This window comes from Garra rufa, chromosome 25 (genome assembly GCF_049309525.1).
Source record: "Garra rufa chromosome 25, GarRuf1.0, whole genome shotgun sequence".
NCBI classification, from domain to species: domain Eukaryota; kingdom Metazoa; phylum Chordata; class Actinopteri; order Cypriniformes; family Cyprinidae; genus Garra; species Garra rufa.
This window is the reverse complement of record NC_133385.1, coordinates 37,593,640-37,615,832: the sequence shown is the minus strand read 5'-3', so window position 1 is coordinate 37,615,832 and position 22,193 is coordinate 37,593,640.

Below are 22,193 nucleotides of genomic sequence, written 5' to 3'. Positions count from 1 at the left end.
TGTAGACAGTGGCAAGGTATGGGTCCTCGAGCTTTGTGCAACAGGTGTCGAGGCACTGTCACTTGTCATCCTGACCCAGGTTGGTCTGTGTCAGGTGGTTGTTATCTAGTATCTGTGGTCCCTGCAGTCTGGAATCGCTGGTTGGACTCTCACTTGTGAGAGGGCAGGTAGTTCCAGGGTTCGCAGAGAATTGTCGTAAAGATTTTGTAGTGTAAAGAAGTTTCCGACGGACCCGGTTAGGGTGCAGGAGGGCAGCAGGTGTCTGTTATCCCGCTGTTTTGCTCAAATGTCATCAGGCGTCTGATGTTGGGGGTGTCGACACTGACTTGAGCGGGTCTGAGTTGTGTTGGTAGGGGTTTTGCTGTTGGGCCTGTGGGCCCGTTGCTCCATTCAACATTGTCTGGCTGCTCCTGAGGTGTCGGCTGGTCTCATGGGATGCTTTTTCCTTTTAGGAAGTCTAATGCGGTGTTGCGTTGGGCAAGGAGTCAGAAGTTTATCTTTCAGTACTTCTCAGTGGAGTTTCATTCAAGGAGCTCCTTGTTAGCATCAGAAACTCTGTTCTGGAAAAGCAGGCGTGTTCAGCTGTCCTTGTGGGTGTCGGTTAATTTTGGTACTCGGAGACTTGCAGGTTCAGTTCATTTACCTCCTGTCTGAGGCCCTTGAGGGTGTGGGCCAAGGAGAAGATGATGCTGCTCAGCTCCTGGTTGTCCAGGCTGGATGTGAGTTGTCCATTTGTCGCAGTCCTGCTGTTCCTTTCTCTGCCATTGCAGGCCGTTGGCTGCTTTAGGCTGAAGGATGCCGTTCTCTGTACTCTGCTGAGTCTCCAGTTGGTCCTGGTGAGTGGCAGGGCTGGATGTCCGAGACACGCTGGTTCACAGTTTCTATTGTGAATCTCGCTGGCTGCGGCATGCTTTTGGCTTCCTGCGCTCTTTGGATGCAGGTGTCGCACTCAGGCATGTTTCACTGAAGTACTGGTGAGCAATGTAGGTGGTGACACGGGTGGTCTCTAAGTTGACACGGGTGTCGTTTCTGGTGCCATCTGGTGGTAAACGTTCACAGATGTTTCTCGTCGACTGACTGCTTTGCATCGTAGAGAGGCTGTGTCGTTTGAAATCCGCTGGTTTCGAGCTGGCATCAAACTTAGCATATTCTGATGTCCTCTGTCACTGCATGCTTGGCAGTGAGCCACTTTTGCATTGGTAGTGGCTTTGGTACTCTGGTGTATTCTGCACGGTGCATCTTGGGCATACATCAGCAATGACCCCCCTTTGTTCCTGGAAAGCTGGGAGCTGTGGCGGTGTTTGGTTATCAGGAACAAACGTGAGGATGTGTCATCTAGATGCGGCATGTGTGTGACATCACTGAGTTGTTTTCGGCTTAGTGCCTTAGTGTGGTCGGACAGTGCAAAGTGTCAGCATTGCTTGGGAGCAGTGGAGGCTGCTTTAGCAGAGCTATTTTGTAGGTGGAGCCAGTGTGCATGGGTGTGATGCAGGCGGCGTAGCAGCGTGAGGGGTTTGCTTGTGGCTTAGAAGCGATGCTTGGGTTGGGTGGGTGGGTTTTTTGTTGTTGAAAACCTTAGGCAGCCACAAAATCCCTCAGTTTTTTTCTGGGCCTTTCACTGTTTTTCCACGAATAGCATGTAAATGTTCTTATTGTGATGGCACTGCTTGTCTGGAACAGTTGTTGATGCTCGTCTGTTTCAAACTGAGTGGTGTTGTTTGAAACTGAGCTTAGCCTACTTTGAGTCTATGCAGGTTAGTAATTTTCAGAGGGAGTTCTTGCGACTTGCTGTGACACAAGGGTTGATCCGATTGCCGTCACTCGTGCTGTGATGTCAGGTGGCCCGGCTTAAGGTGTTGCAGTGGGACAGGCTTGTCGTTTTCCACTAGGTACCTGCTCTGGGCGTGTCTTGCCTCGCTCTTGGGTCTATGAGCACATGGGTTTGTGTGCGTGGGATCCTTGGTCTGCAGGCATTGACAGTTATAAACATCACACAGTGGTGGCAGGTCTCTGTGATTCCCTTTGTCTTCTGGTGTGCTTGGCACATCGCTGGATGGCTTGTGCAGCGCAGCTGTTGTCATCTGGGTGCTGGGCTCTGCTGAGAGCCTTGTACATGACATTAGTTCTGCATCATCGTCATATGTGGAGAGCAGCTTGGCACCATTTCTGAGTGGCCATTTTCCTTTAGGCTCTTCATGACGGAATTGTTTAAAGTCTTTGAAATACCTGAATGGTATGTACACTGCAAAAGATTACTTTTCAGAAAGGGGGTGTGGCTTCTAGAGTGGGCACTGCTTCACGTATTCCATTGAATGTGTGTGCAGCATTAGGGTTTTAGCCACACTGTGTTTTGAGCCGAACAGTGACCCCTTTTGGTGAATGCAGGTAGTTCGTTCGCCAGAGTGTAAACATCTGGGAGTAATCTTATCTAGCAAGGCTTTCTCGCAGTTGAGGGAGTATCGTAGGGCTGTGAGAAACAGGAAGTAGCAGGTTTTGCATTGTCTATTCCAGGTTAAGTTCAGAGCACAGGTGTCCTCAGTGTTGGCCTGCACTGATCTCAGATCACTCCCACACAGTGATGTCGCTGCGTGTTCAGCTCCCATACACCACTGTATGTTTGTTCACCTTGGTCAGTCAGACGTCCCCCCCTTGGCATGGGGCAGCTGGACAATCACTTTGCTAATCTTTATTGCCTTCTGGTGCTTGGCTGTTTTCCGGCGGTCTGTAGAGTCCGCTGAATCGAGCGATCGCTGTACGGAAGAAGGCTGTAGCATTTGGGTGGTGACTCACAGTGTGATGTGGATATCTGAGGGGAAAGATTTTCTGGCGTTGATGCCATCTTCCCTTGGTGCCTGTCGCGTTGTCTCACGTAGGCTCAGATGCTGGTCGTAGCAGTCGTGTTCTTAGCTGCTGTATTCAGTTTTGACAGTTTTGACTGCTGGTACAAATGGCTGGGGTCCTGTTAGCTGGAGGTGGAGCTAAGCAGATCTGTCTCGTGGTCACACTGGGCAATGTTCTTGCTTAAGAGTCAATGTTTTGCAGACAGGCGTGTGTTGTAGCCTACTGCAGTGTTCAGGAAGACAGCGTTTTGTGGTGACAGCTGTCAGATTCCCGGCCAGCTTGCTGGCGTGTGAGGTGTGAACGGTGGGCTGTTAGGCCCGGGAGAGATTTTGTGTTGAGCTCTCCTGTTTGTTCATATTGTTATCTGCAAGCATTTGAGTTCTTTAAGGTGTGCTGGGTTCAGCTCACTTTGTGTTTCTTTGCGGAGTCGTTACTTGAACTTCGGCGTAGGCTGCTTGCAGGAGGCCTTAAAAGGCTTTGGCCGTGGCATGAGTGTTGCTGTCTGCCTGGGGCCATTGTAAAGAGAGCTTCCGCTGTTTAGGAGTGTTCTCCTGTACTGCTCTCTGCGCTCAGTCTGTGGGGGTGTTGCAGGCGTGTCTTGAAGCTTTTCTCCTCTCTCCTCGTGTAGGTCCTTGTCCTCTTCATCCGCTATCTCTGAACATCCAGATGGTCTAGGCGGTTCTGCGCGCTGTCCTGGTTCCGTCGTGGGTGAAGCTTTCTCTGCTGCGGCTTTAGTCAGACGATCTTGTTGAGGGCGTGGTCACTGATGGTCCGGCTGTAGATGAGTTGATTGGTTCTCTGCAGCCGTAGCTCTTGACTGGATCGTGATCCATTCGCCTGTGTGCGTGGTCGTCCGGCTGTTCTCCGCTCAGGGGCTGTAGTCACTAGACCCAGGGCAGGATGGCATCTTTGCCTTGTCTGGACTGGATGGCGAGACTGGATGGTGACATGTTGACACAAATAGAGAGGGAGAGACAAAGCACAACGAGCCAATGCAAGTCCGTACAGAACTAATGAGCTAAAATGTTGCTATGTGTTGGCGCACTTAACTGATGTCATCAGATGGTGACGCAAACTAAACGCTTATTATCCTAGCTGTAAAGAAGGGATCAGATAGTTTGTGTGGGTAAACACAGGAAACTATGAGTAAACTTAATGATGAGCGATTAACTTTAGAGCTATTCAGTTCATCGGTGTAGTTACCAAAAGATTTCACTGATGTTCAGACAGGTTCAGTCTCTAATAGGGAGAAAAATAAAAACAAAATCCATCAGAAAGAGAGGTATAAAGGGTTAAAGCAAAAGAGAGAAAGTGAGCTGACTGCCAGCCCTGAGGTCAGTGACGGGGCCCACCGGGTGGGGGCGCTATGGAGTCGTCACACCTGGGAAATGGCAGAGCTGAGAGAGCAAAAGAGAGAAAGGCCCCCCTGGGATGGGCCGAATTACCCGGGGTAGTGAGAGTGCAACTTGATCGATTTGGTCAAAGTTTAAATTTAAATCAAGACTGTTTAATCAAAAATTTAAAATGAGCAAATATAATTATAATTGCTAAAGGGAGAGTTGAATCTAAGGCAGTGAAATAATTAAAATTAAATCACACACAAAAAAAAACATACATTATGTTAATTATCATTATGGTTTAAATAACAATAATTAATAATGTAAAAAAAAGGAAAAGAGAAGGGAGAGACTGACTATCCATAAGCGTTGTTGCTCAAAGAAAAAAAAAAAAAAAAAAAAAAAAAAAAATGAAATCAGGCATAGGTATTGGAAGAGGTTTTAGACAGACTTCTATCTTTTAATAGAAGGAAATACCTTTTATGCGGGATTTCAGATTCCACCTTGTGTGGATTTGAACGCGCATCTAAGCGCAGTTACCATGGCCGACGCGTTATCGCGGGTGTATATTTCTTGTGTCCGTTTTACTGAACACAGGTACATATGTTTGCAAACTTTAACTTAATAGGATGCTTACACTATTAAAAGGTTGCTTAGTTACGATGCGTGCACCTTGGTCTTGAGTCAGCCTGCTGACACAAGACTTGTGTGTGCTTTGCACAAAACAAATAAATAACACTCGATCAAGATTTGTACAGTAATAACGCGAAGTTGTTTACTATATTAAATCTATTCGACGAGCAAACGGGGTCAACCTAGTCAGTTAGCTAAGCTGAGGTTTTAACCCAAAGGAGCAAGATAGCTGATTAGCATTGGAGTGCACATCAATGGCTAATCTATCTACACTCAAAATATAAAGATATGGCCATTGTAAGGTGAAAGAGGAACATCGCTCAATCAACTTCTTCACGCAAAAATAGAGGTTTTCTTCGCTCAATTTAGGGTGGCTTTAAGACGCGCTATAAAAGATTGCTTCGTTTTATAGGGTCAATATATAAACTGCAGTTAAGTTACATCTTCAACAGCGGTTTAGTTTCTCTGTGCGAGAGGCTCAAACATCTGTGAAGGTGTTAAAGGTGGGCTTGGCCACACCGTTCTAACACACACACACACAAACAAAAGAGACGCGAGTCGCGAGCCGAGTTTGAATAAACAAGCATGCAGACACACAAACTATTCCTGAGCCTCTCACATCACATAGTTTAAAACTGCCCGCATTCTCCACCAATTAATGTAGAGAATTTTGGTTAGCTCAAAGAATTTAAGATGATCAATATATGTGTGTATATGTATGAGACTGTTCCTCTCATCACATATACACTGCAAACTCCACCAGGTCTTACGACCAATGAATAGGATGAAATGAGTTATTTAAAACATACATTTCAGTCAGGGAAAGTAGTTTAACTCACAGGAAATCGTGTATAATAATCGTCATTAAATATACGCAATTTCCAGTTTCTGATCAGTAACAGTAATAACGATATCGACTGGTTTCTTTGTCCAGCAAATTATTCAGCGATACCCATTACTCTGACGTTGGCCCGTCGTCACGGCAACGCGTTTTTACTAACCAGAACGGAGTTAAAACAATTGAACAGAATAGGGCTTAAGGTAGCAATATGAGATCGAAACAGTTTAAGTGACTTTGTAATGTAAGCATTCAGCACAGAGAATCATTATATGTGAATATATGGTTGTTTATTAAACTATTCTACTTACAAACGATCGCACATAGACAAACGTACATAAAACACAAATAGACAGAAAACGCGTGAGAGAGAGAGAGTAAGAGAGAGAGAGAGAGAGAGAGAGAGAGAGAGAGTAAGAGAGAGAGAGAGACAGAAAGTGAGTTTGCAAAGGGACAGGAATGAAACGGTTCTGAACATCCTGAAATCGTTTCTTTTATAAAACGCCTTAAACGCAGCTATCTACGTTTGTAGAAAGGACGGATACTTGCAAGCTTGTTGTTGTTGTGCATTGTTTCCGTTTATGTTCAGTTCAGAAAGTCCTTTCCAGTTCCTTGAGAGTATTGCAGGCCTCATCATCTCCTCCGCTAGGTGAGACCCCCCCCCCCCCCCCATGGATCTGGGGGGAGGTGCGGGTGACGTGTCTTTGTGTCCCGAAGGCAAGAGCGAGAGAGAGAGATGAGGGAAGGTTTATAAACCTGTAGGTCGTTCACGCCCACAGTTGGACCTTGTCCAATCCGGTTGATCTGAGTTTTGGAGGGAAGATTGAAAGTCTTTGTCTCTCACAATGGGGTTTCGCATGTGGAAGCTGATTGGTTGTTTGGCCACAAAACTTTCAAAAGTTCAATAATACATATAAAGCAAGGAGTTATTAAGATGCCACAAACATTAACATTTAGGGAATAATAAATGCTGCTCATAGACACCAAACATGATCTATGTATCTTCTCGTTTGACTGAGTGATTCTAAATGTGAGAGTCTTAGCATGCACAATAATTCACCTATTGCGGATTAATGTTTGAGGCCGACATACATAACAGAAACAACAATATAAGAAAAGGTAACACATTGATATGTGTACATTTCTATATAACTGTATGTGAGACTGTATGTCTGAATAAGGAAAGTGTATCTGCATTTCTGTAGGAGTCTTATCTTGATGGTGGGGGGATGAGCTGGAGAGTGACCAGAGGTCTGGCTCATAGCACATAGGTGTTAATCATGGGGGAGAAGTCATTTAAGGAATATAACTAGTTATTTCATGTCTGATGGGCTCCATGCACTACAATTTTGACACTCCTCATTCTACATGAAGGACTTATCCCTCTTCCCTGCCAATCCCCTGCCCCCAGCTTGTGCCCCAAGAGTTACCATGGGTATATACGTGGAATACCCATTAAAACCCTGACCAATAACCTGGCAAAGGTAGCGGGCGCATTGCAGAGTGTGAAACAGTGCACCTTGAACCCCCTACTTCCAGATAGCTAAAACTGTAAATTCAACTCCTTGTTACAAGTATGGTAGAACCATCACTTCAACCACAAAAGGCTGCTTTGTTAGTAATCTTCCTGACTTTTGAATTGCTCAGCAAATCTAATAGCTCAGAAAAACTTGATGATGTAACAGAAAAAATGTACTCTATCTTTTCTAGCATTTTAGATATGGTTGCTCCTTGACGCTTAATGAAGATTAAGGAAAACAGTCCGACACTGTGGTATAACGAGCACACTCACACCTTAAAGAGAGCAGCCCGGAAAATGGAGCACAGTGGGAGGAAAACAAAACGAAAGGTATTTCGTATTGCCTGGTGTTAATGTACCCTTTGTATAAACTTGTTAAATCACCTAAACCAACAACATGAATGTTAGAACCTATTCCATCTAAACTACTAAAAGAAGTGCTTCCAGATTACATAGATCCTCTTCTGAATATTATTAATTTAACATTGTCATTAGGATATGTTCCCAAAACCTTCAAACTGGCTGTTATTAAGCCTCTCATTAAAAAAAAAAAACACAACTTGGCCCCAACAAATTAATTAATTATAGACCGATCTCAAATCTCCCTTTTCTGTTAAAGACACTAGAAAAGGTAGTATCCTCACTTAGGTATTATGTTCCTTCTTATAGAAAAATGGGATCTGTGAGAATTTCCAGTCAGGATTTGGACCGTATTATAGTACTGAGACTACTCTTATTAGAGTTACAAATGACCTGCTCTTATCATCCGATCGTGGTTGTATCTCTCTATTAGTGTTACTGGATCTTAGCACTGTGTTTGACACTATTGACCACAACATTCTTTTGAATAGACTAGAAAATTATGTTGGCATTAGTGGAAGTGCATTGGCATGGTTTAAATAATACTTATCTGACCTCCATCAATTTGTAGCAGTAGATGAAGAGGTATCACAAGTATCACACCGATCACAAGTGCAGTACCTCAAGACTCAGTACAAGAGTCATTACTTTTCACACTTTACATCAGCTTTCACTGTTATGCTGATGATACTCAGCTCTATTTTTCTTCTCTGCCCGGTCCATCCTCTACCTGAACCTCAAGCATTTTTGTCAACCTGTCTTCCTGCCAGCCCTTTGAGCGTCCCCTGTCACCATCCCAAATCCACTCCTTTGTCCTCCTCCTCCCGCTCCGCCCCTCCCTTTGTTTTTTTCTGCGTAAGGTCCCTCCTTCCGGGAGGGGGGCAATATGTCACACCTCTTGGACTTTGAGTTTGTTTTCCCACGTGTTCCCTGACCAAGTTTCTGTTTTTCCTTGATTTGTATCATTATGTTAAGGTGTGTCTTGTCAACTATCCTCAATTTGCCAGTGTACTTAAGCCCCACTCTGCTCAGTGTGTGTGTTGTTCTGGTATTGTAGATTTCAATTTTGGAATATGTGTGTCTCCTACCTACCCTTAAAAGACTATTTGCGTCCACTATTTATGTCACTTAGATGTCAATAGTGAATGCTAAAAATACATTGCAAACTTTCATTCTGGCTTTTTAGTGGATGTCTTTTGAATGTTTGACAAAGGTGTTAAATTGACATCTTTTGGACATGCCTTTACTCAGTGGATAGGATACTGCCATCAGAATCAGGATTGGAGCCCATTCGTTTTTACCATGGGCTGAATATGTTACATGGTATATACATAGGCTAAATATAATATGTTATTGTTAACCCCTCAGAGGAAATCAGATGATGCCAGCCCTGAAGCAACATACAGCACTACAAAATTTTGCTACAAGTTTGATTGCAACACATAATTATTACTATTAATAGTGTTCATTGTCTGTTTGATTACACCAGGCCTATCACCGTTGTGTTGTCGGCAAATTTGACGATGACGTTGGAGCTGTGTGTGGCTGTACAGTCATGCTCGGAGCACACTTCCTGGGATGCCATCAGGACCCGCTGCTTTGCATATATTCACCCGTCGGAAGGATCGGGTTACATCCGCGACAGAGATGGAAAGTGCTCTCGCCTCTTCTGCAGCAGCCGCAGGAGCACTCTCTACGTGGGCGGTGTTTTGAGCCTTGAAACGAGCATAAAAATAATTAAGCTCATCCGGTAGAGAGGCGGCAATGTTCACAGTAGCTGGTTTGTTCCCTTTAAACTCAGTGATATTATTGATACTTTGCCACATACCTCTTGCGTTATTGGTGTTGAATTGATTTTCAACTTTGTTTTTGTATTGTCGTTTGGCTGCTTTGATGGATTTCCTAAGATCGTAACTGGCTTTTTTGCGATCGTCAGGGTTTCCGGATTTGAAAGCAGATGTTCGCGCTGACAAGGCTGCTCGAACATCACTGTTAATCCACGGTTTTTGGTTGGGGTAGATGCAGATTGTTTTTGTCGGCACTACGTCTTCTACACACTTCCTGATGAAACACGTTACTGTATCTGAGTACGCCTCTATGTCGTCATCAGACGCAGCCCGGAACATGTCCCAGTCCACGTGATCAAAACAGTCCTGTAGTATAGCGTCTGATTGGTCCGACCAGCATTGAATTTCCCTGAGGGCGGGTGCTTCCCGTTTCAGTTTCTGCCTATAAGCAGGCAGAAGCAGAACGGAAAGATGGTCCGATTTGCCAAAAGGTGAGCGGGGGAGGGATTTGTATGCGTCACGGAAGGGAGAGTAGCAGTGGTCCAGTACACAATCACCACGCGTGTTGATTGTGATGTGTTGGAAAAATCTTGGAGCTATTGTGAGCTATTGGAGCTAATGAGTTACAGTAATCAAGACGAGAGGTGATAAAAGCATGAATGACCTTCTCCAGGTCTTGAAAAGACAAAAATGATTTCAGTTTCGAAATGATCCATAACTGATAAAAACTATTCTTAACAACTGTATTTATTTGCTTGGTCAAGCAGAGTTCAGAATCCACAATGACACCAAGATTCCTGACCTGGGTGGAGACTGAGGAGAAATGTTTGCCAAGCTCATTGATAAGATCACTTCTCAATTTTGGGGGTCCAAAAACGATAATTTCTGTTTTATTTTCACTATCAGATAACCATTTCTTAATGTCCGCAAGGCAGGCCAATAAGGGTTCAATAGTATCTCCAGCTTTCAATGGTAGATACAACCAATCAGCGTCAGGGGTTTGGTGTTGTGGACTTTCCTACTGGTGCTGGGATGTGAGGGAGGCGGAGCGAAAGTCCACAACACCAAACCCCTGACGCTGATTGGTTGGAACACTTGTTTGTTTATCTGTGGAAAGGTTGGTAGTGCCGATTGTTTTTTTGGCATATCTCGGACCCTAGGCTGACCAGAGAGACGCGGTTTTTTCACAGACAATTTATGGGGCAGGCAGCGAGCGGATCGTGATGAAAGGTCAGCTGAAATTGACACTTTATGTTTTAGGCTAGAAATCGCTGATACAACCTTTAAGCAAAGCAGACTCAGTACTATGATGGGCAGAGAAACCAGATTGGAGAGGTTCTGTTAATTTAGTTGCATTCAAAAATTAGATCAATTGTGAATATACAACTTTTTCCAAAAGTTTTGATAAAAATGAGAGCATAGAGACAGGTCGATAATTATCAAGGCAACTTTCATCCAGCCCCTGTTTCTTAAGCAAAGGTTGAACGACAGCATGCTTAAAACATTTCGGGACTACCCCAGCAGCCCTAATAATCTCTGAAGGAATTACATCAAGTGAGGAAGCAGTTTTCTTCATTTTATTTACCAAATCACAGAGTTCCCTCAAAGAGACATTTTGAAATCAAGAAAAAGAAGCTGGACTAGCCAATAAAAACAATGACAGATCTGATAACTGCAAGGTAAAAGAGGAGTGAATAGCTAACACTTTCTCAGAAAAAAAAACAAGTTCTGTTGAGAGTTACACGTGAAACTGACAACTTGGATTAATTGAGTTAATTGTGGAAAACAAAATCCTAGGTCAATTAGCAATTAAGTCTGAGAAGTACTTTGACCTAGCTGATTTTGCAGCATTCTGAAAGTTAATCAAACACTCTTTTAAAAACTCATAAGACACAGTTAAAGAATCATGTTTCCATTTCCTCTCAGCTTTACGACAAGCCTGCCTAAGAAAGCGAGCATTGTCATCCAGCCAATAATAGGATTTCTGCCTGGGTAATTTCAATTTAAATGGTGCAATAGAATCTAAAATATTAGAGCAAGATGTATATAATAAAGAACTCAGTTCATCAGGCCCAATGGAAGACTCAACAGCATTCAAAAAGGTGAGCTGAGAAACTGAGAAAGAGTAGCTGCATTTATGCAACGAGAGTAATAGCCCACATGCTTTTTCGCACCTGCAGGGCTCATAACATTAAAAACAATGGGATTGTGATCAGAAAAGGAGGCTTCATCTATGTTTAAATTTTCTACAGCAGCTCCAATTGACAAGATAAGGTCCAGAGTGTGACCATGGACATGTGTTGCTTCATTTATATGTTGCATAAGACCAAAAGATTCCAAAATGTTACAAAATTCAGCAACCAAGGGTCGACCTGGGCAGCACACATGTACATTAAAATCACCCAATAATAACAACTGATCGTATGACGGCATAATAAGAGTTAAAAATTCACAAATCTCGTAGAAAAACACTATGGTGGCCAATAAATAAGCGCGCAGAACACCCATAAGAATTTGACTCTAGCACAATATATTGTAACTCAAACGATGAATAACTCCCAACAGAACCAGTCCATATATTAAGAGATTGTTTAAAAACCATAGCAACCCCACCGCCCTTGCCAGTACACCGTGGTGTACTAATAAAACAATAGTCCGGCGGACAGAGTTCCTCAAAAACTGATGACTCACCAGCACAGGCCCATGTCTTTGTCAGAAATAGGATGTCCAAGTTGAAAGTCTTGTTGAACACGGATTTAGCATTAACTAGAGCCATGTTAAGATGAGACTGTGATGCCAGGTTCTGATCCAATCGAACAAAGTCCAGGTTACGGAGATTTAAACATTCCATTCGTTTCCGGCGAAGTCGTAAACGCGGCAACGCGGAGGTAGATGAATCACCGAGAATCGGGTAGACTGGAAGATGAAAAGCATATCTACAATCCCAGGAGCGTCGTGCCAAGTTATGGCCATCCAAATTTATTAAATCCAGGGAAAACTGGGTCGAGGATTGAATGGTGGAAGCAATTGCCCATCTAATTCAATTCAATTCAATTCAATTCAAGTTTATTTGTATAGCGCTTTTCACAATACAAATCGTTGCAAAGCAGCGGTACAAGAAATGTAGGCTACTACAATATATTTAGTAGCTTATTAGTGGTGACTACTGTATGTTAAGTCGATGTACATATGGTATAAATATTTAAAAAAAGTAATGGTGTAATCAAAAACAGATGATGAACACTAATAGTAATGATTATGTGTTGCAATCAAACTTGTAGAAAAATTGTGTAGTGCTGTATGTTGTTTCAAGGCTGGCATCGTCGGCGGTCCTCTTAGGGGTTGGCATCATCTCTTCTTCTGAATCCGGGCTGAATCTTGTGTAATTCCTAGTTACCACGGGATGGAAATCCCGTGGCAGAAACAGAGAAACAAATAGAGAAATAATTAGCGTAGCTGCTGTTCCAAACCAAGCAAAAATTGTGTGTTTTGCCCAAGCTGAAAAATGTTGATGTGCATTTGATCAGATGTAACTGAAGTACAACGTTATGAGATACATTATGTGAATGCTTGGCTAAAGAGATGAGTCTTTAATCTAGATTTAAATATACAGAGTGTGTCTGAACCCCGAACGTTATCAGGAAGGCTATTCCAGATTTTTGGAGCCAAATGTGAAAAGGCTCTCCCTCCTTTAGTGGACTTTGCTATCCTAGGTACTACTAAAAGTTCAGAGTTTTACGACCTTAGGGAGCGTGAGGGATTGTAGCGTGGAAGGAGACTAGTTAGGTATGCAGGAGCTAAACCATTAAGGGCCTTATAGGTCAGAAGTAATATTTTGTAAGTGATACGGAACCTAATAGGTAGCCAGTGTAGAGACCGTAAAATTGGGGTAATATGATCATATTTTCTTGACCTGGTAAGGACTCTAGCAGCTGCATTTTGGACTACCTGTAGCTTATTTATTGAAGAAGCAGGACAACCACCTACAGATCTGGCCATTTAAAATGCGCGCGGGAAGTAAAGTGGTCTTGCGTGACGCCGGTGTATTCCAAGGGAACACGGAAAATACAATGACATAGGAAAGACATGATCAGTAGGGGGCAGTCATGTAAAGCACTGAACTGAAGCGGCAGCAGACATCGCTCTAAGCCCGAATGACTCGTTTGTACGGTGACCTGGAGGGGACATCTTCTTCGGACATTATTCGTTTATATTCGTTAATTTTCCTATCATTTCGATCTCTTTTAACATTCAGAATCTAAATGATAAATGCTGACATGCCATTAAAGCTTTGATTAAGCTATGTGGCTGGGATTTTTACTGGAATGCAGTTAATATGTTGAATATAACATATATATATATATATATACATATATATATTATATATATATATATATATAATATTCGTCTAATTAATAGATAACCTATAGTGTTTCATTGACGAGTGAATCATTAGTTCCATTTGTAAATCGTTTATGGTCACACACGGGCATAAATACAATCAAAAAGTCAAAACTTTATTGGCATAATTGTCGTTTACAATATTTGCAAAATAAATAGCAAATGGCATACATAAAGTTATTTAGATTAAGCGATTCACAATAAATAAAAACATTCAGAATGTTTTGTAAAGAGATCAAAATAAAGGTGAAAATAAAGAATATAAACGAATAATACAAATATTATGGAAAAAAAGAAGGTCAGTTAATGGACAAGACTCTGGGATGCATAAAATGTTTCTTGTGAGGCTATTAAATTTTAAGTACTTTATGTAATGTTTATTCATGATAAACTTGTGAATGCTGTCTACATTGCGCACAGACATCATTAGCATATACAGCATCGCCTATATAATTATTTAATATTGTATTAATTTCTACAGAGATGATAATCATATCTATAGGAAGCTTTAAATTATTACTTAACGAAATAAAACAAATTGAAAACAAAAACTCGTTTATGTAATCCGTAAAGATAAATTTCTCTCTCAAGGCGCGTCCAAAAAGGTATTGTACTCTAGGAGCGGATATAATATTCTTGATACTTCAAACTTCCATGTTCTGCTCTATAAATTCTGAGAATTAAAAAAATCAGGCTCTCATGAAATCTTTGAAATCAATCTTTGTATATATGGCTATAGTTTATTCAGTTATTCAGTATTGTTGTGTTTCCCCTGTTTTATTCGTTTAATATTCAGAAACAAGTGCCTTTTTTTTCAAAACATTTTTTAAAAGAAAGAATTCAACCCTCCAAAATTTTGTTTGCCTATGTCGCAATATGAGATAGGCCTAAATCCAGCCCTGTAAATGATACTGATTTTTGTTGCCAAATTGGTTTGGAAGCGTTGTTGAATAAACAAGTAACGTTAAACTGAACTTTTATGCCTGTATGACTGACAATTTTATTGACCACTGAGAAAGCATTGATTTGGTAAGATGATGGTTCATACCATGTAGAAAAATTACATTTCGAAAAATAGCTTAGATGTAGTAAACTACTTTTGCCGTGTTGCTGTAGCTTAGCTTAGCTAAGGAATGGGAAACCACTACAACACTGTTATACGTCATCATACGTTGTCGCTAGCTCCTAATGTTACATCAGAGGACATGCGCCGATGTTTATCACACATTTCAAGATGTTGAAAAAAAATGTTGTAGCGTTGCAAAAAGTACAAATGTACGGTGTACGCACCGTTCATTCACATGAACACATATGGCCGTAAGCAAAACAAACAATGCGTTATCACATGCGCGGCAAATTGCAAATCTGTGGTGTAGTGGTGCCTTGAGAAGTGGGTAAATGCTTGAATTTCCTTTTGAACTTTCCATTTGAGCGCATTCGTTTACTGGATCCTTGGACTGAAATGTTTACAGGGGTTCACTGGTTTAAGAAATTTCAGATCGTAAAAATTGCTTCTTTTTAATTGTAAGGTATTTTTTTCATTATTATGTACTGATTTAAATGACTGGGGTGTGGGAAATTCCCGCGCCACATGGCCTTTCATGTTTCTAACTTGCAGTCAAGTGTATATAACAAAAAAATATATTTTGTAATATCAATCAGTGCAATCAGTGCTATCTGCTAGCAAACTTTAGCGATTTTTTGCAAACGTTTATTTACAGAACAACACCATAAACAAACACAAGATTGAAGGTAATATACATAATGAAAAATTGTCATAAAAATCCTTATTAATGGCAAAAATTACCTATATTTATAAGTCTGCTTGCTCGAGTGAGCAGGCATGTTGGAAAATGGAAATTTCTCTTAGCCCTTCGTTTGAAGTGAGGTCCCGAAAAATCTTTGTTTGGAGGCCTATCTGGCCCTTCCCCTTCCCCCTACCCCTCCAACTAAACGAGAAATGAGACACCCCTAGCACTTCACTTCAGACAAACTACCTCTCAAACATACATATATTAATTTGATGTTGCTTTAAAACGTTGAAATATATAATGTATTTTGTTCTGAAGATGAAAGTTGCGGAGTTAGTAATGTGTAACTGCCTGCGGCACCGACAGGATCACTTGATTTTTTCCATTATAAATGTGGATACAGCTTACAATACTCGTTTAAGAATTTATTTTATTTGAATACAACCACAATAAAATAAAATAAAAACTGCATGGGCAGTGCGCCACCATAATTTACAGCACAAAAAACGCAAAAAGAAATCTTAAGAAAATACTACTACTACTAATAATACATAAAATAAATTAACACTCCAAACTATAGTTTATATTTCTCCTCTTACACAAATCAATCAAATAAAGTGTATCTTAAATTGTATAAATGGTATGAAAAAGACGAGCTACCTCTCAAACATGCAAATCTTCATTTGCTGTTGGTTTAAAATGTTGAAATGTATAATGTATTTTGTAATTTTGTACTTGTTATTTTTTTCACTTTTGTTTTGTTAATTTATTATTCATTCAGAAAATATATTTCACATATGGGCATATTTATTTCTTTTATATACAGCTTAAGTTTTTCTCTGCGCAAAAGCTCTACGCATGATGTTCTGATGTTTATGCTGCTTTTTACTTGTGTGAAATTAATCCCCGAAAACGAATTTAGCTGTTTTTAATGTGTCACAGCCACCAATCAGTTCAAATTTAAATGTATTAAACACAATCTTGTCAGTTAATAATAACTTAACGACGTCGGTTGTCGGTTGGGGACAATGCAGTCTAATAAAAGTTCATCAGGAAAAAAGAAAAGAGAACAATAATGAAACTGCTCCTGCTTATGAATAACTTTTTATTTGATGTTGAAGTATCTGAATAGTCTATAGGCTGTAACAAAGTGCTTTTCTAGTCCCGCTCCCATTTTCTTCCGCCTCCACCCTTAGAATATATAGCCTATATATACCCACTTAGAATAATTTTCTTCCCGACCCGACACGCTAAATTTAATTCTCATTTCCAGAATCTCACATTTAACCATTTGGAAACAATGTCGAGTATAAAACTTTTTTCGCAGTACATCCATTATATTTCCATGTTCCACTTTTAAGACGTATTATAGCCCTGCATTTTAGTCCGTCAAAGATCAAATGCGGGCTAAAATTATATTTTAGACATTCAGTGGTGATTTAAAAAAAATTGCAGTGCTGGGGGAAACACGAGACCAGGCTACCATGACTTTCAAGAGTGGCTCGGACGGTCCTGTCAGCAGCATTGAGCGCACGTTCAGCACAGCTTGGAAGGGTTCCGTGTTTAAAGCTTACCACAAAACACTGGCAAAAGTAAATACCATGACTGTCTAATAGTAAGGAGATATTTTAATTATTTATTTAGAAACTACTGTTTTCTGAGTCAGTGATGATGCAGTTAACAGTCCTCCTCATATCCTCGTTGGACGCGCGCCTTTAGAGAGAAATGCATCTCTACGGACTAGCTACATAATAAAAACAGTTTTTGTTTTCTATTTGTTTTTTTCGTTAAGTAGTAATTTAAGTCTTTCTACATATTTATTTATCATGTCTGACAAAAAAATAACGGTTAAATATTTTCCACTGAAAAAAAATGTAACTGATCGAGCTTGAGCCTTCATGTCCTAAAAATGTGTTTTGCTCTCTCCGCACAAACGATTGGATATGCACCTAATAGCGCATATTTATATCTATTATTATTTATATCTTTTATTTTACATCTATGGATTTTATTTTAGCCAATTCGTGATTTGAGAAGGCAAATTGAAACACAGAGTAGGTCAACTCACTGTCTGCCGCTTGGTCTTTAAGAAACAAAAAGCTTACGTTTAACGAACAAAAATGCTCCAAATTTTTTTTTCTAAATTAACTTAATAAAAAGGAAACGAAATTATAAATACTTTGCCGTTACATACAGAATGAATTACCGATTATGGCGCCAGATATTGAAAGAACAGACATAAATACTGTCCAAATAGCCCTCTTTGTGCAGGGCTTGGCCACAGAATGTTGTTCCTTGCGCCACCTGGTGGATATTATATGAAGCGCAACAACGTTTTAAAAAAACCTAAAAAAGCCCCTGCAGGCCGCCGCGTGAAAATAGACGCATTTTAAATGGCCAGATCTGTAGTAGTGCATTACAATAGTCCAGTCTAGACGTCATGAATGCATGAACTAACTTTTCTGCATCAGAAACAGGTAACATGTTCCGTAGCTTGGCAATGTTTCTAAGATGGAAGAATGCTGTTTTTGTAACATGAGAAATATGATTTTCAAAAGACAGGTTGCTGTCTAATATAACACCCAGATTTTTGACTGTAGAGGAAATAACAGTGCATCCGTCTAGTTGCAAATTGCAGTTTAAGAGATTCTGTGTACTGTTTTTTTGGTCCAATAAGTAATATCTCGGTCTTATCTGAATTTAATAGTAGAAAATTATTGGTCATCCAGTCTTTCACATTTTTAACACATTCTGTTAATTTTGCTAAGTTAGAAGTTTCATCTTGTCTTGTTGAAATATATAGTTGAGTATCATCAGCATAAAAATGGAAACTAATCCCATATTTCCTAATAATATTACCAAGGGGTAACATGTAAATTGAAAATAGCAGAGGACCTAGGACAGATCCTTGTGGCACTCCATACTTTACTGGTGTTAGCTGCGATGACTCCCCATTTAAATAAACAAAGTGATAGCGATCAGACAGGTATGATCTGAACCATCCTAAAGCCTGCCCTTGAATACCTGTATAGTTTTGTAATCGATCTATAAGTATGTCATGATCTATAGTGTCGAACGCAGCACTAAGATCAAGTAAAACTAGCAAAGAGACACAGCCTTGATCTGACGCAAGTAGCAAGTCATTTGTGATTTTTACAAGTGCAGTTTCTGTGCTATAATGGGGCCTGAAACCTGACTGAAATTCTTCAAAGAGATTATTATTTTGCAAGAAGGAGCACAATTGAGCAGACACAACTTTTCCTAAAATTTTAGACATAAATGGAAGATTAGAAATAGGTCTGTAATTTGCCAATTCACTAGGGTCTAGCTGTGGTTTCTTAATAAGAGGCTTAATAACCGCTAGTTTGAATGGTTTTGGGACATGACCTAAAGATAACGATGAGTTAACAATATTAAGAAGCGGTACTTCTGCTACAGGTAGCAACTCTTTTAGTAATTTATTGGGTACAGGATCTAATAGGCATGTTGTTGGTTTAGATGTTATGATAAGTTTATTTAATTCTTCCTGTTCTATAGTTGTAAAGCACTGCAGTTTTTCTTTGGGTGTAATGAATAATGCTGAAGTATCGGTTGCTGTAGTGTCTATATTTGTTATTGTACTTCTGATGTTGTCTATTTTATCAGTAAAGAAATTCATAAAGTCGTTACAATTAAACTGTGCAGGAATATTTATGTCGGGTGGCATTTGGTTATTTGTTAATCTAGCCACTGTGCTAAATAAAAACCTTGGATTGTTTTGGTTTTTTTCTATGAGTTGGTGGATGTACTTGGCTCTAGCAGCTTTTAAAGCCTGTCTATAGCTGGACATACTGTTTTTCCATGCAATTCTAAAAACTTCTAAGTTAGTTTTTCTCCATTTACACTCAAGATTACGATTTTCTTTTTTTAGAGAATGGGTATTACTGTTGTACCATGGCGCAGTACGTTTTTCTCTAACCTTTTTTAGCTTGATGGGGGCAACAGCTTCTAGTGTATTAGAGAAGATATTGCCCATGTTACTAGTCATTTTGTCTAGTTCATTTGTATTTATGGGTACTCAGAGCAGCTGAGATAAATCAGGCAGGTTATTTGTGAACCTATCTTTGGTAGCAGGAACAATAGTTCTGCCCAGACGATAGCGCGGAACTATATAGTTAACATCAGTAATACGCAGCATGCACGATACAAGGAAATGATCAGTAACATCATCGCTTTGAGGTACGATATCTATATCAGTAGGATCAAGTCCGTGCGATATAATTAGATCTAGTGTATGATTAAAATGATGAGTGGGTCCGGTGACGTTTTGCTTGACTCCAAAAGAGTTTATTAGGTCAGTAAACGCAAGTCCTAACGCATCATTTGCATTATCAACATGGATGTTAAAATCTCCAACAATTAATGCTTTATCAAAATTAACCAATAGGTCTGAGAGGAAATCTGCAAATTCTTTTAGGAAATCTGTATATGGCCCTGGAGGTCTATACACAGTAGCCAGAGCAAGAGATAGGAGAGATTTCTTTTGCATATCTGACAGAGTAACATTGAGTAGAAGCACTTCAAATGAATTAAACCTGTACCCTGTTTTCAGAGTAACATTGAAAATATCACTATATATTGTTGCAACACCACCGCCACGACCAATCTGAAGAGGCTCATACTTATAACAGTAGTTTGGTGGAGTATTCAGACCAATATAATCGTTTGGTTTTAGCCAAGTTTCAGTTAAGCAGAGTACATCAAAGCTATTATCCATGATCATTTCATTTACAATAAGTGCTTTGGGTGCAAGTGATCTAATGTTTAGGAGCCCAAGCTTTAAATTTTTTTTTGCATTTTTCTGGTTTAATCACGATTAGATTTTTTCTAGATCCTGCATTAAATTTCTGTTTTGACCTCACAATTCGAGGAACAGACACAGTCTTTGGACAGCACCAGTACTATCGTTTAAATGTGCAGAACAAAAGCCATCCTCGCAACTATTTGAAAATTTGCTTACTAGTCAAATGGAGCGCCGCGTCCTGGAGATGTTGTCCGACAGGAATTCTGCTCCGACTCTGCTGGGGTGCAGGCCATCAGTGCGGAAAAGCCTAGGACGCTCCCAGAAAAGATTCCAATTATTAACAAAGAGCAAAAAGTCTACTGAACCTTTCGTGTCCACGTCGATACGTGGGAAGCGGTCTTGACACGATGATCTTCGTTGCGGGCAATGTGCTGCATACCGTCTCTATCAGGCTCCCGAAATCCCTCTTCAAGACCTCCGTCTGCCGCAGCCTGACGTCGTTCACCCCCGCGTGCAGGACGATCGCGCCGACACTCACATCGTCCTTCATGATGGCAGGTATCTGTGAAGAAACATCGAGAACGCGAGCACCAGGAAAACAGCGAGTGTGCACTTTACCGTTAGCTAAGTTAGCATGAACGTACCGGACGATGGAGTCTCCGAAGATCACAGCGTCGCGCTCCGTCTCGCGGAGGGGAGCGAAGCGGTTCCGGGTGGAGATCTCGAAAACTGGAGGCGGCGGAGGGGGAGAGGTCCTCGCCCGGGGCCTGGCTCGCGTCTTCCTCTGCTGCTGCACCCAGGGTCCGTGGTGTCCCGGCGCCGGAGTGAACGACATCTGGGAGGATCGCATCCTGGGTGCGCCGGACCTGTGCAGAGAAGCACACGGAGTAGAGGTGATGAGGGTGTTAGTATCGTGCTGTATACTTACCCGGGCAGATTCGAGTGCAGTCTTCCTCTCCTGCAACTCAATCTGCCTGGCCAGCAACCCCTGGATCTGCTTCTCCACGGCTTCCAGCTCGACCCGCACCGCGTACAGCTCGAACGTGTCTTCACCTGCATTCAAAGGTAGACACAAATTCGCCATTAAAGCAAGTAACAGTTAGTAAACAGTTGAAATGTATGTGAATAGAGAATAAACAATGTATTCAAGATTAGCCGCAACCACGCTGGCAAATGCTAAACGGGCTATAAGCTAACTTAGTAGCAGATTCGGGAAAGCAAATAAAAACTAATGATAACAAGGCGTTCCGATTGTTTTTTTGTTGTAAAACACAACAGGGGGTATATTCACATGTTATGTAAAACAAAAATGATGGTGTATAGAATTGTTTTTAGATTTAAAAATAGAAAATAATAGATTAACTCGACGGAGCTTCAACTCAAGACATGCGCTACAACAAACAGGAAGTGACTTTGAGTCTAACCCGAACACCGCCACGACTGCCTCTCTTCCTGAGGCATCTCCATAGAGCAGGAACGCAGCAAGGTAGCCGGTAAGCGTACTCTGGCGTGGGTTGTTTAAACAAGGATTGAGAGCAGGAGTATAGAACAGGACAGCTTCCCAGGGAACCAGCTGCCATACAACTTTTGATGTTGAATAGGACTTGGCGATCGTAGGTTAGCACTGAGTCTACATGATTCCAGTGCAACACCACACAAACTACAAACAGTACAGATACCAAACAAACAGGTACGACAGACTGGAACACACGAGAAAGACGGCATGCTGAGTACACAGGCGCCATCTTGGAAACATTTATAAAAAATCGACTTGACATACAGTAGTCACCACTAGTAAGCTACTAAATTTATTGTAGTAACGTCTAAGGTTATGTATGTAACCCTGGTTCCCTGAGGACAGGGAACGAGACGCTGCATCCTGGTGGACACTTTGGGAACTGCCTCCAGCGTGACCGGTTCTGAACATGCAATAGAACAACGAC